Source organism: Ursus americanus, chromosome 5 (assembly GCF_024610735.1).
Source record: "Ursus americanus isolate L20-20 chromosome 5, mUrsAme1.1.p, whole genome shotgun sequence".
Taxonomy (NCBI): domain Eukaryota; kingdom Metazoa; phylum Chordata; class Mammalia; order Carnivora; family Ursidae; genus Ursus; species Ursus americanus.
Genome location: NC_142131.1, coordinates 3994153 through 4009308, shown reverse-complemented (window position 1 = coordinate 4009308; position 15156 = coordinate 3994153). Strand labels below are relative to the sequence as shown.

The following is a 15156-nucleotide window of genomic DNA, read 5'->3' as shown; positions in this document are numbered from 1 at the left end:
CTCTGTTCTGTAAAGGTGATCTAAGGTTTGGCAGGAGCTGTTGGGGAGGGAGTGCTTGGGGAGCATCTGTGCCCACCTGCCACCCCACAGGAGAAGAGCAGGGAACAGCAGAACCCTGTCCTGCCAGGCTGATCCCCATCACAGATGCCACAGACACTTTACAGCCATTATAATAAAAGCTGAGTCTGCCAGCCCTGGCTTCACGAGACGAGGGGATAAACAATAGCTAGCAGATTAAATAACATGGGACATTTTATATTCAAGTTTGAGAGTTTAGTAGAAACTGAGAGCATAATAAATAAAAAGGACTGCAGTAGACTTTAATAAAGCAAACAGACCAAGGAGTCATTCATTTACAATATGAAGGATTTGTTTTCCAGGGCAATCATGCAAAAAGGCTTAGCCTACCCTGCAGATGAAAAACTAGCCTGACCCGATCCTGCCCAGCTGAATGAACTCTGCAAACAGGATTTTCAAAGTGCTCTTTTTCAATTAATGTTTTAATATTTTGAGCCTTTTCATGGAAATTATAGCTTTAGCTGTTCAAGATGATTTAGTGACTGCCTGATTTACAAATGCACCCAAGCAATGCCAATGGCCTTTGCAAATTAGATTTTTAAAATAATTCACATGGTGGCTTTTTAATGTACTCAAGTGCTTCCCATATGCCGCCTTCTAGCCTCATTCTGAAGCACGGATTTTTCAGAGCCTGGTACACATTTCAACTCTTCTTTCATACTTTACCCCTTCCCTTTTAGATAATTCCAGCTCTGCTTTTCTTTATCATATAAGGAAAAGAGAACCATAGGGTTCAAGATGAGGAAATGTCAACATTAAAACTTCCTTCCCATTGAGTCTCAGATCATCACCAAATCTTCAATCCTCTTTCATCATTTTGCATCTTATATTGTTGCCATAATGTCTTGCTGTTTCAATCCATTCTATACACAATGACAAAAGTGTTCTTAAAAATTTTTTATTTTTTTGTCAGAAAGCGTGCATGTGCGTGCATGAGCAGGGAAGGGGCAGAGGGAGAGAGATGCAGACTCCCCCTGAGCAGGGAGCCCCACATGGGTCTCGTGGGTCTTGATCCCAGGACCCTGGGATCATGACCTGAGCCAAAGGCAGACACTTAATGGACTGAGCCACCCAGGCACCCCAAAAGTGTTCTTAAAACATTGCTCTTACCACATTGTTCCCTGCTCAAGAAATGTTGAGCACCCTGCTGCCTCTAATCTAAACCTTCAACTCCTCATCCTGACTTTTTCTCCCATTTTTAAAAATAGACTATTATTTATTTATTTTTAAAGATTTTATTTATTTGACAGAGAGAGAGTGTATAAGCAGGGGGAGTGGCAGGCAGAGAGAGAAGCAGGCTCCCCACTGAGCAGGGAGCCCAATGTGGGACTCGATCCCAGGACCCTGGGATGATGACCTAAGCCGAAGGCAGACACTTAACCAGCAGCCCCCTGGGTGTCTCCCAAAATAGACTGTTTTTAAGAGTAGTTTTAGGATCACAGCAAAATCCAGAAATTATAAAGAGATCCCATATACTCCTTGACTTCACACATGCACAGCCTCCTCCACCATCAACAATCTGCACCAAAGTGGTGATTTGTTAAAATTGGTGAGCCTACATTGACACATTATCACCAAAAGTCCATAGTTCATATTAGGGTTCACTCTTGATGTTGCACATTCTTTGGGTTTTGACAAATGTGCAATGACATGTATCCACCATTGTAGTAGCATATAGCATAGTTTCACTGTCCTAAAAATCCTCTGTTCTCAGCCTATTTTTTCCCTGACTCTTCCCAATTCCAGGCTACCACTGATCCTTTTACCTTCTCCATAGTTTTGCCTTTTCCAGAATGTCATATAGTTGGAATCATACATCATGCAGCCTTTCCAAATTGGCTTTTTCACTTAGTAATGTGCATTCAAGTTTCCTCCGTGTCTTTTTGTCCTTTTTAGCACTGAATAATATATTCCATTGTCTGAATGTGCCACAGTTTATTTATCCATTCATCTACTAAGGGATATCTTGGTTACTTCCAAGTTTCCACAATTATGAATAAAGCTGCTGTAAACATCTGTGTGTAGGCTTCTGTGTGGACTTAAGTTTTCATCTCATTTGGGTACATCCCAAGGAGTGCAATTGCTGAAATGTATGATAAAAATATGGTTTGTTTGTTTTTTGTAAGAAACCGCCCAACCCTCTTCCAGAGTGGCTGTTCCAATTTGCGTTCCCACCAACAGTGAATGAGAGTTCCTTTTGTTCACATCCTCACCAGCATTTGGTGTTGTCAGTGTTCAGGGTTTTCTTCATTCTAATAGGTGTACAGTGTGACTTTTAAATCCCTCTTCAGTCTTTCCAAATGTGTTTTCAGTCCTCTCCAACAAGAGCATCGTATTGTTGTGTAGCTGTTCTGGGCTCCCACCAGTCTCTGTCCCAGCTCTGTGCCTTTGCCCGTACTTATCGCCACCTGAAAGTCTCCTCCCTTCTTCTGTTCCAAAAACATCTATGCCCTTCTTTGTGGGATCTTCTCGACTGCACCAGACATTATTTTCTTCCCCTTGCTATGAATGTCTCTAAGGATATGGTTCTCAACCTTCGAGAACTTTAAGAGATACTAATGGCTGGGTCCCATACCCAGGGATTCTCATGTTATTGAGCTGGTGCAAGAACTTTTAAAAGTCCTCCAGGTGACTTTAAATGTGCTGCTAATGTTGAAAACAAGCACTAGGACTTGCAGTCCTCACCAGACAAATACTTTACTATATACTAAGTACATTGTATAATCAATACCAATGCTGGTATTTTTTAAAGCTCCCCAAGTGATTCCAATGTATAGTTAAGGCTGAGAACCACTGGCATTCTACCTTACAATTTGCTCCATTATCTGTCTTACCTACCTAACTAGATTGCCAGTTAATAAATGGTGTTTCTACTTTTTGATTGCTGATCCCATTCCACTCCTCCATCCTTAACACATGCCATAATACTGAACACACTACAGAAAATAGTAAATAAATAAGTAGATAAGTACTTTCTGGTGGCCTGTTTGATTTTTCCCCGTATAGGGTCCATGGATTAGAGGCAAGACCATGTATTTAAATCTCAAATGGGTCACTATCTTCACTTGGATTAAATTCTCATCCCACAGCCAAAGACTAAGTATTTACCCTCCTGTAAGTGCCCCGTAAATGTATCCCATCTTTTAGACCAGGAACCCGCTGAGCAAGCGTAAATGATGTAGTACAGTCTTTTAAACCACTGAGGGAAAGAAGAATGTCAGTAAGATATGAGGGAAAGAAGCATTTGAATTCATTACCAATTTTTTGTTTTGAGGTTTTTGCTGCTGCTTGTTCTGTGGTTGTGTTATGATGCCATCAATACCAATTGCTGACTTAAAAAAAAAAAAAAGATAACACTAAGATAATTAACAAGACAACAAATACTACTTGCTGGCCTACCTAAGCTGAGTTTCTAGATTTTTCTTACCCACTTCAGCCCATCCTGAAAATATGATTCAGCCGTCTAGAAATTAGTCTTCATTTCTTTCCCAGGTGCAAGGTATATCAGGAAAAACCCACTGATGGTCAGTCACAGCAAAGCTTCCAGGGAATGAGTTCTTCTGCATATAGTGAAGCCATAAATTAGCCCATTGACTCAGTTTTCTGCAGTAGTGTTCAGACTTTGCCTTCTCAAAATTCACCTCTTTTACAATTTCTTGTTCAGTATGTTACCAGAGCAGTAAGAAGTTATTTTGTGAAAGTATATTGCTTTCAAGGATGCAACTGATGTTAAAATGAACTAAGCTCATCAAAATGCAGAAGCCAGGTTTTGGTTTAGGAAGTTGACTGAAAACCTGTATTTATTTCTCCTCTCCAGTGTCCCATAGAAATGACAGTAAAGATATCTGAGGAGGGGTAAACCCATAATAATATGTGAGACTCATCCTTTTCCTCTTTCAAAAGAAAAAAAAAATCTCCCTTAAGAATCCTTTACACATTTCTCTAAAAACGGTTGATAACATTTCTGATTACCATAAGGATGTAGAAATCCTCCCTCTTCTTTACCATTTATATGCTCTTCTAGGCTATACTGCTGACCATATATGTCAGCTATACGTTATAAGCTGGCTTGTCTTTGATGGGTCAAGCTTTAGACTGTCTGCCATGCCCACAACCTTTTTCAGAGGAGATCATCCCCTAAAAGGGCCTCACTGTTGTATATGGCCCCAGGGGAATGAACCAGAGTAGCCAGTCAATAAACCCACTGGTTGGGGACACTTGGGGGGCCAACATGTGAGCTTTGGCTAAATAGATCTCTCTCAAGGAGTTCTGAACTTACGGCATTAGAATGAACCATTCATTTTGGGAACAAAGTGAAATGCACAAAGAGGGAATGTAAGACGCTGAAGTCATGAATACTCAGGAGCAAAGAGGGACAATAAAAAGAAGCCATGTAGAAAAGAGATGGAAAGTAGAGAGAAGGTGGTGGGAAGCAGCAGGAGCAGTAAAAGCAGAGATAAAAAGTAAATGAATGGGCCAGTAGAAGCCAGATGGGGCTTTGGGGAATCCTTTTAAAAGAGGACAGCTTTGGTCAGCATGCTTCTTGGGCTTTTAGCCTTTCATGAAAATGAAAGTCCTGTACACTAAGAATATCAGTGCAGGAAGAGATAAGAAATCTGGTTCTTGCTTAAGCCACTGTAGTTGAGTTTTCCACTGCCTAAAAATGAAAAGTTTCAGGTGATGTGTTTTTCCTTTTATCTGTGTATTTATCTGTTTTTTAACTCTGGACTTCAATGCATAGAATTGGATTCACCTTAAGTCTTGGTTAATGGCACACTACCACCTTTGGTCCATTCATAGCTTTCTTTCATTTTCTTTTATTTCTTGATAATACCCTCAAGCCACTGCATAATTCAAGAATTAGAACATTAACAATGATTTAATTCTCCCATGTCTTCCTCCCCGTAGCATGCTCTTGCCTTCCTGCCAGAAATAATCATTTTTCTAAAATCAGGGTTTATCATTACCTTGCTTTCTTATTCATTATATGAATATATGCTTAATCAAAATATTTAGTTGTTTTTGAACTTTGCTAAAAGGGTATCATGTTATATGTAATCTAAGATTTGCTTTTCTCATTTAACAGTATGTTACCAAAATTCATATATACTATGCTTGTAGTTACAATTCATTCATTTTCACTGTTGCATAATATTCGATAATTAATTTGTACATTTCCCTGTGTCTGGGCATTTTGGTTGTTTCCAGTTTTTGTTTGCTTATTGCTGTTACAAGGTTGCTATAAATATTCTTGTATAAAACTCCTGGTGCATGTTCCTTTGGGTATATCCTCAGAAGTGTAGTTTCATGCCACAGGGTATGTGAATGCTTAACCATACAAGATAATGCCAAATTATTTTTCAAAGTAGTTGAACCAATTTACACTCCTACTTGCAACATATGAAATATGCTGTGGCTCTACGTCTTCTCCAATACACAGAATGCCAAATTTCTTAAATTTTGCCCATAAAGTAGTTATAAAATAGTACTTTGTTGTGGTCTTGCTTCTCTAACAGTGAATACGTATTGCTTATAAAATCAGGTAGAAGAAACAGTAAACATTTTAGTTCAGAAATTCACATCACATACATATAAACCCCAAACTTACAAGTTCCCTCTGCTTCAAGGTCAGTAAGAAAAACATTTCCCAATGATATTATAAGCTGAATATGGACAAGAGCAAAGACTACCTAGAGTTTCTTTTCTAAGGTGCTTACCAAGACAAACATACATTCTCTGATTCTTTTTTTCTGCTTAACTGTAAAGCAGCTCTTCAAGGAGATGTAGCCTGTGGCAGTGAGGGGGAAAAGAGAGTCTGGATTTCGGTCCTGTGATTTCTTTTGAATTCAAAGTCTGATTCCATAGGTTGTGTTTATTTGACATCAAAGTAACTATTTTAACTTAAGGGGCAAAAAGTGGGTCTGTGGCATCACACAGAAAAGAGACTTATGGCATTGGATTTGATTTTTAGTGTTTAACCACTCAGGTTAGCGTTTAGAGAAAGAGCCCCTCTTCAGTCAGACTACAGTGTAGTTACTTTCGTATTCCATAGAGGAGCTAAAAATCATTTGGAAGATCAACTGGCAGGTGTTATATAAACACCAAATTCAAGTGAACATCCCTTTCAAATAGTGCCATAGTAAAACCAACAAGGCTCAAAGAATTGCAGTACTCCAAAAAAAAAAAAAAAAAAAAGGCAATACAAAAGCCTCAGAAATACTGATATTATTAGTGAAATAAATGTACAATTTTGAATTTGAGGGAAAAAAAAACACCAACACAATAATGACACTAACGAAAGAACAACAAAGTCTCTATGTAAAAGGAAGCAACCAATACTAAAGTAAATAAAATGCCCTCCTGTAACCAGAAGTACTGCTGCTTCCCACACGTTCAAACTAAAGTGCTTTTATGCTGCAAAATTATAGTTTACGGTGGCATGTGTGGTTAAGGAAGTAGCAGTGAAAATGTCTACCTATCTGCTGGAAGAAACAAAAGCCAGGTATAATGCAGGAAGGATAACTATTTCCTGTTATTTTCCTCAGGACTTAAAGTCAATTCAATCCAACAAGCGTTCACTTCATTTCTCTGTGTGAAGCCCCCTCCTTTTTAGTTTGACTTAATTCACAAGAACTTATTGAGCATCTAATGTAGGTCCTTGGTGAAGGACGTTAAATTGTTAGTGGCACAGAAGGCTCAGTGGCAGTGGGGGAATCCAAGTGGGGACAACACTATGTGGCTGAAGGGCAGAAAAGACATCAGATGGGAGTTAACATCTGAAAGAGACCTTAAAAGATTGAGCTGGTGGAGATGGCTGCAGACTGTGTTCCAGATAGAACAGCCGGAGCAAAAGCACGAATGTGTAAAATCATTGTACTTTAAGACAAGAGCAAATAGTTTCACATAATTGTAGAAGGGTGGGAGGAGACGTTCGAAAAGATAAATGGAAGCTGTATTGGTCAGAATTCTTTAGATTGAAGGTCACGGAAACACAGGTAAAACTGGACAAAGCTCAGAAAGACATGCGCTGGCCCGCTTCACTAGAAAGACAGGGGATGCTCTGGCTTCCGTCAAGCTCGATCCAGGGACTCCCACCTTGCTCTCCAAATTTCACCTCTCTTCTCTCTGTTGGCTTCATTATCATGTTATACTTGTTAACTCCTGGCAGCTCCAATCTTTTATCATTGTTATATCTGACCATTTCCACAGAAAATGAACTTCTCTCTCAAATATTTAGGCAAAAGCCGCAGAATAGAGACTCATTGTTCTCATTTAAGTCATTTCTGCCTCTCCCTGAACCAATTACTGTCTTGGAGGATATGTCACGTGTCTGCTTCTAGAGCCAAGTAAAGGGATCCGTGCCAACCAAACCATATGGATTAGTGAGGAGGGGGTCCCTACAAGGAATTCTTAAAGGCACTTACCAAGAAAGAACAGGCTTTTGGGGAGGAAAAATTGTAGATGTCCCCTCCTAGGGACATATTTTGGGGGCTCTGAAACCATGCTGAAGAACGAGCACCTGATTCAGCAATGGAGGGCCATTAAACATTTTTATGCAGAAAAGTACCATGATTGGAGCTGTTGCAGAATGATCTGGTCCCAGGATGGAGGACAAGGAAGAGGTGGGAGTGACTGAAAGTCAGGTGAGAGATGAGAGGAGCCAGTGATAATGTCTAAAGAAGAAAATGAGGGTATGAACTAGAAATATTGGCCCTGATATTTGAAAGACAATGGATTAAAGAGACATTTAGCAAGTCATACCAATTGGTTATTAGCTGAATTCTGTGGAAGGAATGAGGCATCAAAGATAATTGTTGTTTTCAAATCTAGTCAACTGGGGAAACAGGGGTGTCAGGGGAAGTTATTTGGGAGTGAAGCTAGTTTAGCTTGTCAGTGCTGAGTTTGAGGATAAGTGGTGCTCCCAGTAGAGATTTTATCAGGCAGCTGGGAAGTGAAGTCTGAGTAAAATCCAGAAGCAGAGCCAGGTCCAAACAGCGGGAAACACCAAGGAAATCCCAGGAAGCAGAAAGGTCAGGATAGGCAAGAGCATCCTGAAGCAGGGAGTGACCAGTCCAACTGGTTTCTTATGTTCATGACCAGAAGTTGTGTGTAGGGTCCCTACAGGTATTGAAGAGCAATCAAGGACCTGGAGTTTTGCCCAGCTGGTCACTGTGAATAGGTAACAGAAATGAGGAAAGAGTACAGGACAGATTTGTGACCAGCTGATTCTTTTCTTAATCTCTCCCCTAACAATCAAAAGTTCTCATTCCTTCCACTTTCTTACTTTTCATTTCTCATGTATAGACTAATCCTTCAAGTTGGTTAGCCAGGCTGCAGAATTTTTCCATTCCCCAGTCTCTAATTAGTTGTCACAATAGTTCCTCTGTGGATTATTAGTTTCCCCATGTTTGTCACATTCATTCCAGTGGCTCCTGTGAAGGAGGCCATCTAAAATGGGACTAAGATCTTTGCTGTGGATCAGAGTTGCTGGGTGACTGTGGCTGAGTTATTAGCCTTTTGAAACCTGTTTCCTCATCTGAAAAAAGAGAGTTAGTTACCATACCTACTTCATAGGTTTGTCGTGAAGATTAAGTGAAATACATGTGTTACAGAAGCAATAGTGTTGTGTTTAACTTGCCTGGTTGTACGTCCTACTGAAAAGTAATTGGCAAGTGAGGAGTTCAAAGCTGGAGAAGTATTCAGTCTTTCTGTTTTTGAATATTTCACTTCACTCCATATAGGATCCTCCTCCCGAACTCCCTGCACACCAGAATCCCATGGACACAGTGTGAGAGTCTTATGCACAGTCTTCATTCCCACAGGGTCATTGTGCCTGAACGGAGGAAAGCATGAGATGCCTCCCCTTTCACATTCACTGTGAGCACAATGACGTTGTTGTCATGGTGAAGACCCTCATCAGCTTTGGGGTGTGCAGAAGCAGAGGAAGGTGGGAGGACCTTCTAGACCCATGAGTTGCTATCTCTTTCTCTCAACCTTCATGAATAAATCAGAATACTATTTTAGCATTAGTGCTAACCAAGAACATAGGGGTATGGTGTGGGTGTGGGTATACTGTCATTAGACGTACTGTAGGAAGGAGCCTGGCACATAATTAGAAAGAGGGCTGGGTGCAGGTGTGGGAGTCTCAGAGTACTGGGGGGAGAGTGATGAGCTCAGGTGTACAGGTGGGCTGGGAAGACAGGTGATGAAAGGGAAATGGTGCCATTTGGGGGAGAGGCAAAAGGCAGGACTTTCTCCTTTGTTCATTTGCTACAGATTAGAGTCAAAGTCTCTATCCTCCTTGTCTTTTAAACGTTGTGGTATGTTGACAAAGGGAGTAAGGCAGGAGGATGTGGACAGCCATCACAGGTGACATTGGAGGGGACCGGGAGGTGTGCATGTGCTGCAGATGGGGAGCAGTTCCTCATTCCCACAGTGGGACCAGGCCAGTACCAAGTGTATGCGTAGGAATGACTCTTTAATGAATCTTGCTGTTTTGAAAAGGCTGTTCATCTGTCAAGCTGACCAAAATAAATAGAAGCCCTAAAGAAAAGCCCTTCTCTTCAGCACTCTGATTACAGCTGGAGCTGACGTTCCACAGAATGTAATGATTTATTCAGCCGGAAGATGACTGGCTGCAGGGCAACAGGGGGATTTTCTTCTGCAAGAATTTCTGTCATGGCCTTTTTTGACCCTTTGCCCTGGTTATTGAAATTTAAAAGTAAAATGAATGCATTTGCCTTGAGTTATTGAGTTTTCCTACCCTGCACTTAGCATAACTTGCTATTTGGGGGGAAATGGGATAAAGGGCTCTGTTCAGTCAAATGTCTAAATTAATGATCTCCCCAAGCATCTTGGATTTAGATGGTGGATTTGAGGACATAGAGAACGTGGGTGTTTCAATAAGGGATGCAGCTTTATTGGGGCTTGTTAGAGAAAGAGAAGCATATCAGCAAATTGGTGATGAGACTGCAGTGAGGAAGGCAACTGCAGCTGGAGAGGTGATTTTAGGCAGTTCCAGTCAACCAGACAACTGTGGTTTCCAAGCCCCCTCTGCTCCCGTTGACCTGGTTTCAGGAAACTGATTCACAGAAGCACTAGCCTGGACCTTACCAGAGGGGGTGGTAGGAAGATAACAAATTGTATTAACCTTAGATATGCCAAAACAAATCTGGTGATTTAATTGAAAAAGAATGGGTATCAATTAGATCATGGGGCAGACAAGGCCAAAAGGAACCATAAGGCAGTTCTTTGTTTCCCTGAAATTGCTTTAGAGATAGTTTTTATATTTAAACCAAAAGTTTCCAAGATGTTTTTTTAATGATAGTCATCTGACACTACAAGAAAGGCCACATCAGAAAGCCAGAGAGAATTAATGTATGTTGTAATAATATGTGATAGACAAAAACCTATGCACTTGGGGCCAGCCTGTGGTTGGCATTGTTTTTTTCTAGCTAGAAGTTTTTTCCTGAAACCATCAGCATCAATGACAAGGCAACTTAAAGATAGTGAGGCTGGAAATACAGATGTCCACATTAAACAGCTGGGACACACAGCATAATTCAGAGAACAATGTCTGTTTGGAACTAGGAACACCTTTTTCTAAGATGGCTGTTTGAGCAGCCCTGACCACAGCAGCCTCACACTGGAAGGATAAAGAGAGCGCTGAGAGGCTTCCTAAAATTCTCATCCACTGAGCATCCCTACTATGCATCAAGTGCCAAGGGACTACACATGGAAGCAAGTTGCTTAAGAATTTGAAAGGTGAGAAAATACATAAATAGCCATGTGTAACATATAATATGGTAAATATCATAAGCATACAAAAATCGCACAGCTAACTTTCTGGCAATCTTTGGGACCTGCTGAGCTGCTGAGCGACTGCCTGGCAAAACAAGATGTGACTACCGTTTCCGACATTTATTCAGGCAGCACCCATTAGGAAGTAAGCCCCATGGGGCAGGGAAGTTTGTGTGTTTGGTGGACTGTATTACCATTACTCCTTATTGAGAGCCTGTGATGCCTAGCACTATGGTACAAAGTTTTCAAATATTAGCTCATTTAATCTTTCACCAGCCTTATGAAGTGGATATTATCCCCATTTCATGGCCGAGGAAACTGTGACTTGGACTGGAAAACCAACTTGCCTGACATCACACAGAGCTGAAGGATAGAGGAACAAAGATGAAACTTGAGCCAGCCATTGAAGAATAGGTAAGAGGGCTTGGAGGTGGCCAAGCAATAAGAAACATGGAAGTACAAGATTAGTTTGATGCAAGTCACAAGGCAAGTCATGGTTTGGCAGCTGTGGTAAGCCCATACAAGAGGATCATAGATAACAGAGAATGTTCCTGCTGGATAGCATCTGGTCTAAGGCTTCTCACATTTTAATGTGTATACGCATCACCTGGGGGTCATTTTAAAATGCAGACTCTGAATTCAGTGTTTCCAGCAAGCTTCCGGGTGATATGTTACCCCTGGTCTAAGGCTTCAATTTGAGTATTAAGAGTCATCCATTGGTCTCAAATGCTGGTCTAAGAATCAGTGCTCGGCAGTCTATGAAATCCATCGTTAAATGAAAACAAAAAAGATAATAAACTGAAAATATAACTTCACTCAGTTTTTTCTTGTTGTTTATGGTGTTATAATTCACTTTATTTGCAACACAGTACTATTAAGATAGACGGTCTGAATATCAGAATTAATCATAGACTAAAATTCTGGCAACCTTACGTCAGTCTCCAATTTTTTTTTCCCCAGGAAGCCTAGGAACCATTAATCTAATCCAAACTTTCATTTTATAGATGGGGAAACTGAAGCATAGAGTGGAGAAGTGCTTTACCGATTAATAGAAGATGCAAGCTGAGAGTCTCCTGGCCCTGAAAGGTAAAAGCTAAGGCTACAAAAGTGGGTACATTAAAATACACTGCAGAGAGCATTACTTGTCACATTGAGAAACCTAAATTTTATAGCATAGGCAAAGGCAAATTATGGAATATTCTGAAAAGGGGAAGTGACATAATGAAAATGATGAGTTGGGGCAACTGGTCTGGCAACAAAGTACAGCATAAGTGCCTGGAGGCAAGGAGATGAATTCAGAATCTAATGCCTGATTACCTTGATCTATAAAATAGAATCTAAGATGCCATCAGTTATAAGAAGCACTTACGTATCCCAAAGAAAGAAAAATTCCTATCAATAATATTATAACAAAATGATTTGTCATTTGGAATTTTATTTTATGCATATTGAATTGCTCTTGTATACTTATTTAGACCTTATTTTCATTTTTATCATATATTACACTTGAGCATTTATACAATAAACTATGAACCAAATGGATTAGTTAAGGCCATGGTTCCCAAAACATGTATCAAGCCACCTCAAGGAACTCACAGCGGTATCATGGGATATTTTATATTTTCAGGGGAAACACAGTGATCCTTAGATATCTGTTAGACATGGTGCCAACAATGAGCTTGAGATTATTCATTATTTTAACATTAGATCAGGCTACAGTGTACATTCCTTTCGATGACACTGTATTTTGTGAAGCTGCAGTATTGGCAATTGCTGTGAGAAAAAAGCAAATACTAAACTCCAGTTATGAAGAAAATAAGTCATGGGGATGTAATGTACAGCATGGTAACTATATTAATAATGCTATATTGGATATTTGAAAGTTTGCTAAGAGAGTAGATCTTAAAAGTCCTCATCACAAGGAAAAAATTACAACTATGGTGATGGATGTTAACTAGACTTATTGTCATGATCATTTTGCAACATATATAAATATCAAATCATTATGTTATACACTTGAAAATAATATGTATGTCAATTATATTCATAAAAAGAGCAAATAATGCAAAAATAATGTGAAACAGGATTAAGAGTTGTGCAATGCCCAGAAGCATACCTACTGCATTAGAAAGTAGTTCTAGTTCTTTAAGAATGAAACAAAAATATTACCATTTCAGATTTTCAAATGGCTACTAAATAGTTGGACCCTTTCAGTCTCGTGCTGTTAAAAGGTACCGAGACCTTAGGAATGCGGTGAACCAGGGAAGTTTAGGAATCTGTGGATTAAGGTGTTCCTAAAACTTCTTCACACTTATAGAGCAACTCTTCCGGGTCACTCCGTGGTTCCGAGTAGTCTGCACGCGTATTTTATCTATACACCATCCTCTGTGCCATCAGGTGCACTGGTGATGCATCATTTTCTCAAGAGTGCTCTACTAGAGTCACTGCAGTTTTTTTCAGGCCCCATTCATTCTGAAAATTTTGTTTCTGGAAAACATCTCAGGATGTTTAATAGAGATTTTTAGAAAATAATCAGGACTCATATTCCTTCCTTAAGCAGTCTGTTAGGAGTGAGCAGTTGAGAACAGTGAATTCCATTCATACCACCAGGAAAAATAGGTCAGCCTGAGCTAACGTAGTCAGTGGTGAATGCACTGCAACTGCTCTCTGGCCAGTAGCAGTTGTAAGTTGCCACAGAGTGTAAAACCTATTTCACTTGCAAATATGTTAAAATGTGAAAAAAGATGTATTTATCAACAAACCAACAGAATGTATTGCTATCTATCTCACATTGTTAGGAGAGTGGAGGTAATAATGTGAAAAGATGATTTATAAACCATAGAGCACCACCACAAGTATTTTGATGAGGCACCAGGTACTAAGGGCCTGAACAAGGGTATTGAAAGAGGCTGTAGAAAAAGGGCTACAAGGTTGAGGCACTGAAGTAGAATCACGAGGATTTTAAAATCGGAGCACAAGGTAGGTTGTTCAGCAAGTCTCAACTCAAGAAGACTGTCCTATAAGTACTTGGTGAGGTACTATGAGAAACGTATGCTCCATTAGCCTGTTGGTCCTCTTTGTTATATCCCATTCCACAGTTAGGGCTGGAGACTCAAGTTCTGTGCTCCTGACCCTGATATTTATTCAGTGGTAAAATTATGATGGAAGGGAAGAAATGTTCTAGATATTTATAGCAAACCACTTATATATTTTATTTTTGAAAAGCAGTTTAAATTTGTAGTTAAGGTATAAATTCACTGGTTTTGGTAGAACCAGACCTGGATTACAAGTTCTGACGATACTTTTTAGTAGCTGTATGACCTCGGACCTCCAAACCTCATAAATTTCCCTGTCTCATAAAATAGGACTAATTATAATATCAATCCATAGGGTTTTAATGAGGATTGAATGAGCTAAAACGTAAGTCACAGTGCTTGGCTTACATTTAGTATTTAAATGTCAAAAAGACAAAGATACTTTAGTTCTTTTGCCACCTCTTTGGCAAGGTTGGAATACTTTCTCATGGGTATTTGTTCCCATGCCTAAAATTTTGTTTAGAAAAGTTTCGTGACCGATTAATAAACAGAAGCAAATATGAATCATACGTAGAATCTTTCCACTGATTCTGTCTTCACTAGTCTATGCTACCATCATGTTTTTTCCAACTCAGAAGCCTTCTAACTCATTCCACTCTTGACTCACTGGAATCTATTCTCCACCCTCATTTTTAAATGTTCTTCTAATTCTGTCACTACTCAGGTTAAAATCCTTCCAACAGTTTCTCATTTCGGTGAGAATAAAGCTCAAATTCAATACCTAGGTTTTGCAAGTCTGGTGTTCTACCTCGCCTCCTACCATATCGCTTCTCTCCAGTAATGTTCATCTGCCTTCTGTTCCTTCAGCACGCCAAGCCCATTCCCATTGTAGGGACTTTTGTGTTCCCTGTGCATAGCACTATTTACTCTCTATTTTTCTTGTTTAGTAGTTTATTTAACAGCCTTGTTTTCTCCATCTGCCCCCAGTTCCATCCCTCAGAACGTAAGCTCCATGACAGCAGACATTGTCTTGTTCTTTGCTATATAGCCAGTGCCCACAGCACTATCTGGCACATAGTGAACATTCTATAAATAATCGCTTAATCACAAATATACACATACAAATTAAATGTCAGCACAGTACCATTATATATTTACCCTTTGAAGTATACATTTCTTAAGACACAATATTTGATAAGCAACAAATAACAGCATATATTACAATTTATATTTGGTAGTGAAT

General features: G+C 39.7%; 1 protein-coding gene across 1 annotated transcript in view; it reads left to right on the top strand.

Moving 5' to 3' along the window:
• The window catches only part of LOC123799258 (uncharacterized), a 490917-nt gene extending 476226 nt beyond the window's left edge, over positions 1 to 14691 (top strand). Inside the window, exons 8-9 of the mRNA XM_087861914.1 lie at positions 11155 to 11292; positions 11883 to 14691. The gene's annotated coding sequence lies outside the window, so the exon portion shown is untranslated. The remainder of the gene's footprint in view (positions 1 to 11154; positions 11293 to 11882) is intronic.
• Positions 14692 to 15156: the final 465 nt, after the last annotated feature.